This window comes from Lycium barbarum, chromosome 6, assembly GCF_019175385.1.
Source record: "Lycium barbarum isolate Lr01 chromosome 6, ASM1917538v2, whole genome shotgun sequence".
Lineage (NCBI taxonomy): Eukaryota > Viridiplantae > Streptophyta > Magnoliopsida > Solanales > Solanaceae > Lycium > Lycium barbarum.
In genome coordinates, this window is record NC_083342.1 from 108,019,675 (window position 1) to 108,031,205 (window position 11,531).

An 11,531-nucleotide genomic window follows, 5' to 3' on the forward strand; every position below is an offset into this window, starting at 1 on the left:
GTTCTTTCTGTGATTGTTGTTGTTTGGGCTGTATTTCACTGCATCTTCAATGTTGTGTATGGTTGCATGTTGAGTAGTAGATTTGAGCTCCTTTTTTGCTAGATCGTAATACTGTAAATTTCTAGCTCCTAAGTTTGGTTTCACTTTCACAAGGGTTGCGCTGCAAATAAGTGGTTCTGTAGAATTACAAAGAGACTGCAATTTCCTATTTGTTTTTATTTTTTATTTTTATTTTTTTATAATCCTTGAATGAAATGAGTTATACTTTCCGTTGCATTATGTAGTCCATTTTGTGTTTATATTTTCTTCATTTTTTGTGTCAAATTTGAGTTATACTTTCCGTTATATTATGTAGTCCATTTTGTGTTTTCGATTAGATCGGTTCTCTTACTGCTCTTTCTCTATGGCTATTACTCTATTTGTTTGGTTTTAGCCTTTACATTGGAGGTCGTCGGTATAAACCTTTAACGACTACAGCTTTAGTCTGATAGGCGTCCTAGTAAATAACTTCACAAAATCTAATGCAACCACTGTGAACACATGTCAACACATGAGCTATACTCTAGCATAACAAATTTTCTACATTTATTGATTGGGGCGAACGGGTTGAATATACAACTGGAATAATATCGTTTATAAGGAAATAGTAGATAAGATATGCTTCTTTATATATTTACACCTTATAAATCAAAGTAATTAAGAAAAAAAACCACATGTATATATAAACTTTGATTGTGCATCTTTGTATATTCAGACGATATCTTATCATCTTGACTTCGACATATAAATAACCATTCCACGATGCACAATAGTCATTTAAAGAAACTTATATCTTATTTCTTCAAATATATTATTATTTACCCAAAATTATCTCTTATTTGTATTTATATTATTTGCAATATCGTGCTACAAAACTCGACATTCATGTGCAACACACGTGCTTAAAAACTAGCTTAAGTAAAAGCATCAAATCACTAAAAAAATCATTTATGATTTCATTACTTTATTTTTCTTCCTACCTTTTTCTCTTCATTTTTCATCATTTACAAGGAAAAATTAACAAAAGGATTCACAAGTTATTTAGAATGATTCCAATTTTAAAACAACAAAAAGAAACACTTTGTCACTACCCAAATCACGGTTCATGATGGCACCTGCACTATCCCCTCGGTAAGCGAATCATCCTCAAGTTGTCAAATCATTTGAAATGAAAATGAGGAAGAAAACAAGTACACTAAAGTCTCATTCAGCTAGTCTTCAATATATACAAATGTGCAAAAGAGAACTTAGTCGTTACAATCCCAAAACCTGGTCTAAATCGTACAAGAACTTTTTAACAATAAAATACGAGTCCCAAAGGACCGAAATGGATAACTCTCTGTAGAATGTGAGATAGACAGAACATCATAAGAAGAGATCCAAGGTTGCAGGCCGACAAGTAGTCCACCCTAAAAAAACTCTAAAGGATAGCCTTGAGATCAGCCATGGGGCCTGAAATTGGTACATGGGTTTGTATCTGCACAAAGTGTAGAAAAGTGTACTATGAGTACAACCATTAGTACTCCATATCTATTATAGGCCGACAATAAAGGAAACAACGCATATATTATATAAAGACTGAACACATGAGCACACATAACCAGAACGGATATACCTACCAGATATGGAAAAGGGAGTCATATTTCAAGTAACAACCACAAGTAGGCATATATCACAAATAGAACAGTAGAAGAATGAATGAATGAATGCACTAGCTAATAATAAATCTCGGTACACATATGCTATAAGTCATGCTGTATAGTCATAACCCATGGGGGAATCGCAAGGTCTATATACCCGTCACTATATCGCCCAGAACCATTTCCCATCAGACTGTGACTTTTCACTATACCCCCCGAACCATTTCTCATTGAATTATTAGAACCATACCATATTGCCTATAACTATTTTCCATCGGACTGTGAGCACACCACTCTTATATTTTTTTCGGCCTTAAAAGACCAACTCGTATCTCTTTATGTGACTCATTCCAACAAGCATATAAGTATGAATGACCACAACATGCACAATATCATAATACAAGAAGCAGATACTATTACATTAATTACATGTAAGAATTCGTCGTAAGCAAATCAATATGATCTGGAGTGGTTAAGAATATTTACAACGATAATGATGGGTTAAAACAAGTGTTAAGGAAGTATCGTGAAGGTTGGAGTTTAAACGAACTGAATATGTTATAACCCCTACTTTTGGAGTAAAACTAGAAGTGCTTAATATGATAAGGATGTCGTCTTTTAAAGTGTTGGTAGTTTTTAATAATCATATGTTAAGTTTTGAAGTCAAGCGAGCTGTAAAACAAAAGTCGGCAAAAGTTGTTGCAAGTTATGTTCATAAGTTCATTGAAATTTGGGTTAGATGTCACTGAGATTTTCTCCCAATGTACTTGGAGTTAAGGGGTGATCTATCCACCAGATCGAAGGTCTATGAGTATAGTTTCCAATGCATTAAACCATTCATCGATACAATGTCGGAGTAGAGAGATATTTCCGTCTTCGCGAGACTATGCAGGCAGCTCCTTTTGGACCCACTTAAGGCGGCGGAAACTTTTCAGATCTTATTTAATGCAGTTCTACTTCATTTTGACTCATGTTCTCGCCTAACTCAGACCCAAAACACTGCTAAATACTCTCTAAAGGTTCCCATACCAGCCCACCAAGATCTAAGATTTTATAACGTGATTTCACCCCCTAAATTTTCATAGAGATTGTCTTACTTCTTTCCTCCTATTTGCTTGGATTTAAAAGGATTCTTCAAGGAGAAGTAAGCTTGGGTTAGGCATTGTTGCTATTGTTTTGAGGTAAGATTTCACATCCTTCATTTGTGTTTTAGTGAATCCAAGTAATAGCTAAGCTATGTGAGCTAGAACATAGAATATACCGGTGAAAATCGTAATTGGGTTGTCGTATCATGTTGAATTGTTTTAAGTCGTTCTTAAGATGTTGTGGTTGTAAGTATGAAGAATGAGCTTGTATATGATGTGTGATATTGTTGATGTTAAGTTGATGATGGAAAAGTGTAGATGAGTGCTATGACGATTATGAGTCGAGCTTGTCGCTCGATATGTTGTATACTAGATTCCCTTAGTTAGATATTGTTATATTATTTTATTGGGATGCTCTTGTGTTGTTGAGGTGATGAATATATAAATTAATGGTGGAATGTTATTGTTGATGTTGTGACCTTGAGGGAGGTGAAAGAAACAGGGGAGATGCTGTCAATTTATTGTAGAACAAACTTGTCGCTCGATATATGAGTGTGGTATCATTCATACCTTGACGCTAGTGTTATTATTGTTCATTGTAGATCGAAGCGTAGAGGAGATTGTCCCTGAAAATAGTAAGAGCTTGATGCTAAGGTATGTAAAGGCTATTCCTTTCCTTTCATCAACATTAATCTATAATAAGAAAGAGTCGAGCGATCGTATAAGAAAATAGTATATTATAGAGTTCTCTTGTTTATATTGTCATCATTTTCCTCATGTCTTAGCTATCCCTTGTCGCCCCAGATTGTTGGTTTGTATATCCAGAGTTCAGAGTTACAGATGGTACGCTCGGGTTCAAGTAAGGCACCGGGTGTCGGCCACGCCTCCCAGGCTTGGGGCGTGACAGATAGCTTATAATGTTCCCACCATGCCCGTTGGCCTCACGTAATAAGAGAATATGAGAATTTATCACGTAAGAAGGGATGCACATTGCACATAGAAGACAAATATTGACAAGTTCATAAAATATGATATCATCTACCAGCACGTAACCAGGTCCTAGATTTCCGCGTATCAATGCCCACAACTAATAATTTATCACTGTACACTACCTTTACACGTACATCGTGCCCACACAAGTATTCATCTCAATCACAATTGTAGGACCCCCTTTCACGCCTTCCACCCCTTCAGTATGGATATGCTATATACGCCCTCCAATCGGAGTTTTAAGAGTAAACCATAACCTACCTTGAAATCCGTACAGGTGTCACGAAACCGTCAATACGAGCCCTTTCTTTTCAAATCGCCTTGAAATGCTTCAAATCTCGATCCGAGCGAAGATTAGGTCTTCTCGAAGCTATACCGTATCCAAAGTTCAATCTAGCAAAATAGTACTTAACGAGGTTAAACGAGTATAACGATACTCATATTGCCTATTTTTATCGGAACCCAAAATTGTAACTCCGAAACCACAACGACAAAACTGTCATTTTATTATTAATCGATCTAACCATAACCAATAGAGTCTAAATATAGAAAATGACTCAAAACCAAGCTCAATTCGATTTCCAATTTGATGAAATTCATAATTTTAACTTATCCCAAAAAGTGACCCCGAACTCCGGCGACCAAATCTGAATTTTCCTTTCATAATAGTTTGTACCAATAGACTTAAATCTAGAAAATCAAGTCAAAAAAACTTCAACTTGACCTTCAATTTCTTATTTTCCCAAAAATCCAACATTGGGTAAAACTCCCCAAAATTTCAACACCCAACCATGAAATCAACTCTAAATAATGTAAGAATTCGATGGAGTACCATGAACTAAGGTTTAGGTTCTTACCCCCAAGGAAAATAGGAGAAGAATTCCTCTAAAATCGCCTCAATCAGGGCTCTTAAACTTGTGATAAAAAGTGACTAAATCCCAAAACAAGTGCAAAAAAATGCAGCTGTTGTACCAACCCAAATCTGATGTTATATGATCACGAAACTCACCTTTGACAAGCCAAACATAATCCTTCCACCAAGATAGCCTTTTGAATCACCCAATTTGGCTTTAAAATGAGATAGATATGATGTTTGAAGTTTTAAAGGATGTCTGAAATTTAAGGACGAGCTTAGGGACATAATTGGTAATTTCAGAATGGTCACAACAGAAAATTCATCAATTGCAAAATATTAGTTTTAGCACCCGGAACTCATCCAGAACCTCCCAGACACAAACCATATTTTGCATTATAATCATAAAATACGCTACGAACCTGCTCGAACGTACAAAACACCAAAAAATGTAGTTTTTGACCCGATGTTGACTGTGGTAAACTCCAAATTCTTAACTCAACTAGTTTCTTAACCAATGACCCAAATCACACTCGAATCCCTCGAGACCCGAACCAGTGACTCGACTAAGTCATAAATCACATTCCAGATCTAACGGAATCGACAAAAATTCGAAAAAAACGCATTTAACTATGATTTTGAATTTGTTCAGACTAACTAATTTCCTTAATTTAAAAACTTTCATTTTTTATAAATTGACCCGAAACTCACCGATTGCCTTAGAAACTGCTCCATCTATTCCCACAAGTCATAAACATTAAGATGAAACTATGGGAAGGATATTTTGGGGAAAAAGATTCCAAAATCTCAGAACGACCAAACGGGTCGTTACATCATCTACCACTTAAACACACGTTTGTCCTCGACCAGTAAATAAAAGTACGAACGCAACCAAAACATCTTCATTATGAACCTCATACAAGCCTCACAGGGAAGAATTACTTCGATCGCACCCCTGGTTCACTTTGTCAGTCAAAACTTCCTTTAACTTAGTTCAAAGATCCAAATTTCCATTTTTCCATACCCAAAATTACCTGATTTTGATTATAGCCATACCTTTGAACGAAATTGATTGATTCCACAAATTCCCTCGTAGGCACCACAATAATTTAGTTGTAGCTACAATCCATTACCAAACTTGTACCAGTGAAATATTCTGATTCTACATTCTGCTCACCTTCCAAAGTCGCCTTTAGTACCAAGAATCCGTAGAAAACACGTTGTCACACACCGCAAGTCTAAATCATGACTACCTTTAACCAGAAAAGAATTTATGTTTGTTCTGAGCCAATTCTAAGCATTTTCGTCAACAACTGGCCTTAACCAAGATCGATTGTGCTAATTCTAAATCTGTTAGTTTCGTTTCATCAAGCTGATGCTACTGAGTAAAAACCCTCCATTCAATTCCTCTTAAATCTTCAAACAACATGCTATGCGCATTGCCTTATAGATTACCTTGTTGTAATAAATCTGTAGAAAATCAACTCATCACCCTAAAGACTTCCCAGAATCATTTGTACCTCTTCTATATATCACCAAATACCGTTAAACTATTAGAACTTTGCGAATAGTTGCCATCAGAAAAATAACATCAAACCCACTTACATACTTTAATGAGACTCTATAACAGTGCCATACGTTTATTCTGAACTGTAAAATTTATCAATGTTGGAAAATGGGTTTGTAATAGCCCAGGCCACCGCTTGTAGAAATTGTCCGCTTTGGAGCCTTCGCCCCTTATGGTTTTAAAACGCGTCTAGAAGGGAGAGGTATCGAAGCACTTATAAAGCACTCTTCGTTCTCCCCCCCCCCCCCCCTAACCGATGTGGGATTCGCTTAAACCGATGTGGGATTCGCTTAAGGCAAGCCTTACACTCACCCCCCTTGGGACTCAGGATCCTCGCTGAGGTTTGCCCCAACACCGGCCCGGCACCAGCTCTGTTATCAACTGTAACAGCCCAGGCCACCGCTTGTAGAAATTGTTTGCTTTAGAGCCTTCGTGTAACACCCCGTATCGTTAGAGTTCTAGTGGAAAACTGAAGGTTTGAACGTTTTCTGAAAATGGTTGATAGGCCTATTTCGGGCAGCCATAACTCCTTGATTAGTTGGGAATTTGGAAAAGTACCCTTAATGAAAGTTGTAGTACGTAGAAATACCTTTATAACAATATAAGGACCAGGCCAATTAGAGGCCGGAGCAAGGATATATGATCGTCTAAATATGGATAATTGTAAGGCACTTGAAATTCTATAGAATCGGCTAAGTTTTCGATACGTCTGCCTTCCAGTAAAATTTCGTGAAGATCCATTAGGAATTTGAGAAAACCTAAAACATAAAAGTTATAGCTCTTTGAAATAGCTTTCCAATGGTATATTATGCAGCCCAAACAGAGCTCTGTACAAGAAGTTATGACCATTTTACCGAACACTACATAGAATCGACACATGGGGCGCGTGCGATGGCCCCGCATCGCGGGCCGATTGCGCAACTCTGAGTATCAACCTGCAGAATGTTGCACGATGGCCCTGCATCGCCGACCCATCGCGTAACAAGTCGGGTTCGGGTCAAAAGTCGGGATTTCGCGTTTTAAGTTATATTTAAACTTAGGGTTTATTTCCCTAACACCCCTAGTCACAAAAACTTACCCTAAAGTCAGGAAGAACAAGTCCCAAGCCTCAAGAACCCTACAAGGTAAGTTTTATCATGATTCTAGGTTGAATTCAAGTCCCTAATCTCTTTCTAATTTGAGTAAACCCTTCTAATCACTCCAAGTCAATTCTAATATATATATATATATATATATATATATATATATATATATATATATATATATATATATATATATATATATATCCTTGTAATCTAAGCAAGAAATCATTGTTCATAAACTAGGGTTTTCAAGAAAACCCATCTCAAGGTTCAAGAATTCAAGATTTTAAAAATCCTCGGCAAAGTTAGAGTCTTTAATTCAAGTTTGAGGCATTACCAGGTTTGTAGAGTTACTATCTACGTGTGGGAACATCATTGTTCTTCCCCACGCCTCCTAATCCATAAAGTATGAAACTTTACAAAACTAGGGCTTCTATTCTATACTATGCTCATGATAACCCTAGGTCCATGTCCATGATTATATTATGTATGAATTGCTATGATTCTATCATTGTGTTCTTAATAACTCCATATGATTATTGAGAATCAGTCTGTAATCCATGAAAACCCATATCTCGTATTCCATGGGTTCTTGCATGCATGTTTTTAAATAAAAATGATTATTTCATAAATACCCTACATGTCTACAAGTTTTCATGCAACTATATTATATAATTACTTTCATGCTATGATACAAGATACATACATACTAAATCCGAGTTATTTCATGAAACCATGTTTACAAGTTATTTCATGAAACCATGTTTGCAAGTTATTTCGTGAAATCATGATTACAAGACAGGTACAAGTTAATTCACGAAAATCATGGGCTTCTTAGCCAACTATATTATGTTCATGTTTTTGGGAGTTGCACGAATTACTGAAAAGGCTCAGATAGCCAGAAACTACGTAGTCACCGTAGGACAAGGATCGCTCCGCCCAGTTAGGACGATACCTTAATTTTACACTGAATGGATCCATCAGGCACGTTACCACCTTATACCCTGGAAAGGTATGAGGGCTCTGCTGGTCCGGCGAGGTACCAGACTCCACGTACCCACATGGTGATATTATATGTCAGTTTATAAAATGCTCTCCCTACTTATTATGTTTTGCTTATATATGCTCATGCTCATGTTCATGTTCAGGTTTTCAGTTTCAATTCTTATCATGTTATTTCATGTCCCATGTTATTTCTTTCAGTTGCTTTACATACCAGTACATTCAATGTGCTGACGCCCCCTTTTATTGCCCGGGGGCCTGCATTTCACGATGCAGGTACAGATTTACAGGACGACGCTTCTGCTCATTAGGATCTGCACGTACCAGCTTATTGGTGAGCCCAATATCATTCGGGGTTTAGGCATTATCCTTCTTTATCTAGTTTTGCATCTAAAGGTATGCTGGGGGCCTTGTCCCAGCGAGTGTGTTACGTGTTTTTCAGACTCATGTTAGAGGTTTCATAGACAAGACAAGTGTCATGTTAGACTTCCAAAGTTGGTTAGCCGGTTTGACTCATTTATGATATTGTCCGCATTCACGACTTAATCAAGTATTTATGTTTAATATTATGACTTACCATATTTTATAAAAGCTCATCATGTACTTCACGTTATATTTCCGCTCATGTGTGCCTCATGATGGTTCAGCAAGCCATGTGGTTCGCTCGGTCACATGCAGTTAGGCACCGAGTGCCGTGTTACGCTCAGGCCATGGTTCGGGGCGTGACACTTCGCCCCTCACGGTTTTAAAATGGTTCTACAAGGGAGAGGTATCCAATCACTTATAAAACACTCTTCGTTCTCCTCCCCAACCGATATGGGATTCGCCTAAACCGATGTGGGATTCACCTAAGGCATTTTTTCCAAACAAAACTAAAATATTAAACTTAAGAATAATAATAAAAAATATTTACTACAAGAGCAAGATTATTTAAATGCCAATAATAAATTTAGGATGTTACAGGGTTACTTCAATAGCCATACATTTTTTTGGAAATCTATCCATAAGCCACCCATCACTACATGAACAGTGCAAAGTACACAACTCCCTGAATGTCACCAACGGTCACCTGAATTAACTCCTAACCCTTACAAAATAAATTATAGACCTTTCATAAGTTTGTGGTGACTGATTCTAATCTTTTCCTCATGAATACTCAACCATGTGCTGTCATTCCTGACTGTAAAACTGAATTCTATCCAAGTCATTAACTTAGTATTGAGGAACTATACCTTATGACTTTGAATCTTCTTGTTTTTCAACTCACACCCGATACACTTAACTGATAGAATTCAGAAGGATCTAAATACATTGAATCCTCTTCTTATGCTTTCTCTTAACTCGTTCACCACTCTGAATGCCTCGACTTAATGCCTGCAGCCTCGTACTCCCCCTTCACAACTATTGAATCTCTGAATGTAATACCTTTTTACGCTTAGCAAATCCAAAAGTATCAAATCTTGCAATTCATGTGCCTTACCACGCACCAATACTCCCAAATCTTTAATATTTGAAATACTCACCCATAATATCCAGTCGTCAATGCTTCGACATAATCTATTATCACGAACACAGTCTCTCCACAAAAATATGACTTTAAATTTCAAACTAAAGAGATTTCAAGATTTCATCTTGTTAATCAACTCTAGCCCATTCATTTAAGAATGCTATGAAATTAACCATCTTGGTACAATGCAAGCCGCCTTCCCATCAATTTTATCACGTCAGTAACCTAAAATTAGCACCTCACCAGGCTCGAATCGCAAAACCCCATAGCACTTCGTCATAACACTTAGTCAAATTCCGTAGACTCCCTTCTTACAACATACTTAACAATTACACCCAATCTGAATGATGCAAGATAACGCCACCATAATTCACACCTGTCTCAAGTAATTTCGTTGCTTCGAATTCAAATCCTTTCCTTTTCTGAAGATGCACCGTACTCCTTCCAATTCGAGATCAAACATGCCTTTATCTTAATTCTTCAATTTCCATATTTCATTCACAATCACATTCTTTGCTATTGATCGAAAATCACTCAGACCCACTCGAGAGTGTATCGAAATATCCTACACATTGCAAAATGGACGAGTCAATCCTGGAGATAGTAGTTATCCACAAATAGTTGTCAATTTTCTTAAGTATAATTAACTACTCTCCGTTCACTTTTAACTGTCCACACCCTATGAAGTGCATATTTTACCATGATACTCATATTAATTGGTGTATAGTCTTAATAGACTTGAAAACTAATTTGGAATGAGTAGTTAATGCTAAAGCTAAAACAAGAAAAAGAAATTATCTTTTTCTTTATATACTAAAATTGGCAAGTAAAAATAAAAATTTACTTTTAGTAAAATGGACAAGTAAAAGTGAATGGGTGTATTAGTTTCCATCTTTACACTTAATAAATACGGAGAGAGATTAATGTGCTGAAAAATAGACTAATCAATTGAGATCAAATGATAAATAAGGATAATTTAGACTTGAGGGATCATTTCAAATATTATTTTCCTTCCGAGATGAATATGGAGAGAGTAATGTGACGAAGAAGCTTTAGTGTGAAAGGGCTTACAAGTGTTCAATTTCATAGCTGTGTCCGTGGAAATTAACTTTTTTTGAAAATTAATTGTAAATAAAAAGAAAAATTAAGAAAAAGCCATGAAAGAGGATGAGAAGAAGGGGACTTTTTGATTTTTTTTTTAAAACAAAAATCTCTGAGGAAAATAATATTGCAAAATTTGAGGAAATTTAATCCAAATGATCCTTAAGTCCAAGAGTAACTTTATTTCATCTTTATTACTTACTCAGGTCCATTTGGATTATAATTTGGCAATTTGCACGATTTCCCTTATGCCGAGGTGATCTTTAATCATTGTCCTTCACATAAAAATTCAAGGTTTTGGGTTTGAATCTCTCTCAGTTAAACATTAAAAAAAAAAAAATTGCAAAGCAGAGTTGGGACTCGCAAGAAAAAATTTGCCTGCAAAACTCTACCTTGAATCCAAAGCTCTGCCTTGCAATTTTTTTTTAAACTTTTGACTGAGCAGGAGTTCGATCCGGAACCCATAAATTTTTAGACGAAAGACAAAAATTAAAGACCAACAATTTGAGGGGCAAAAAAAGAAAGAACAGTGCCTTTGAAGGGCAATCCGTTCAAAAAAATATTATAATTTCCTCAAATTTTGCAATATTATTTTCCTTCAGATATTTTTGTTTAAAAAAATATCAAAAGGTCCCCTTCTTCTCATCCTCTTTCATAGCTTTTTC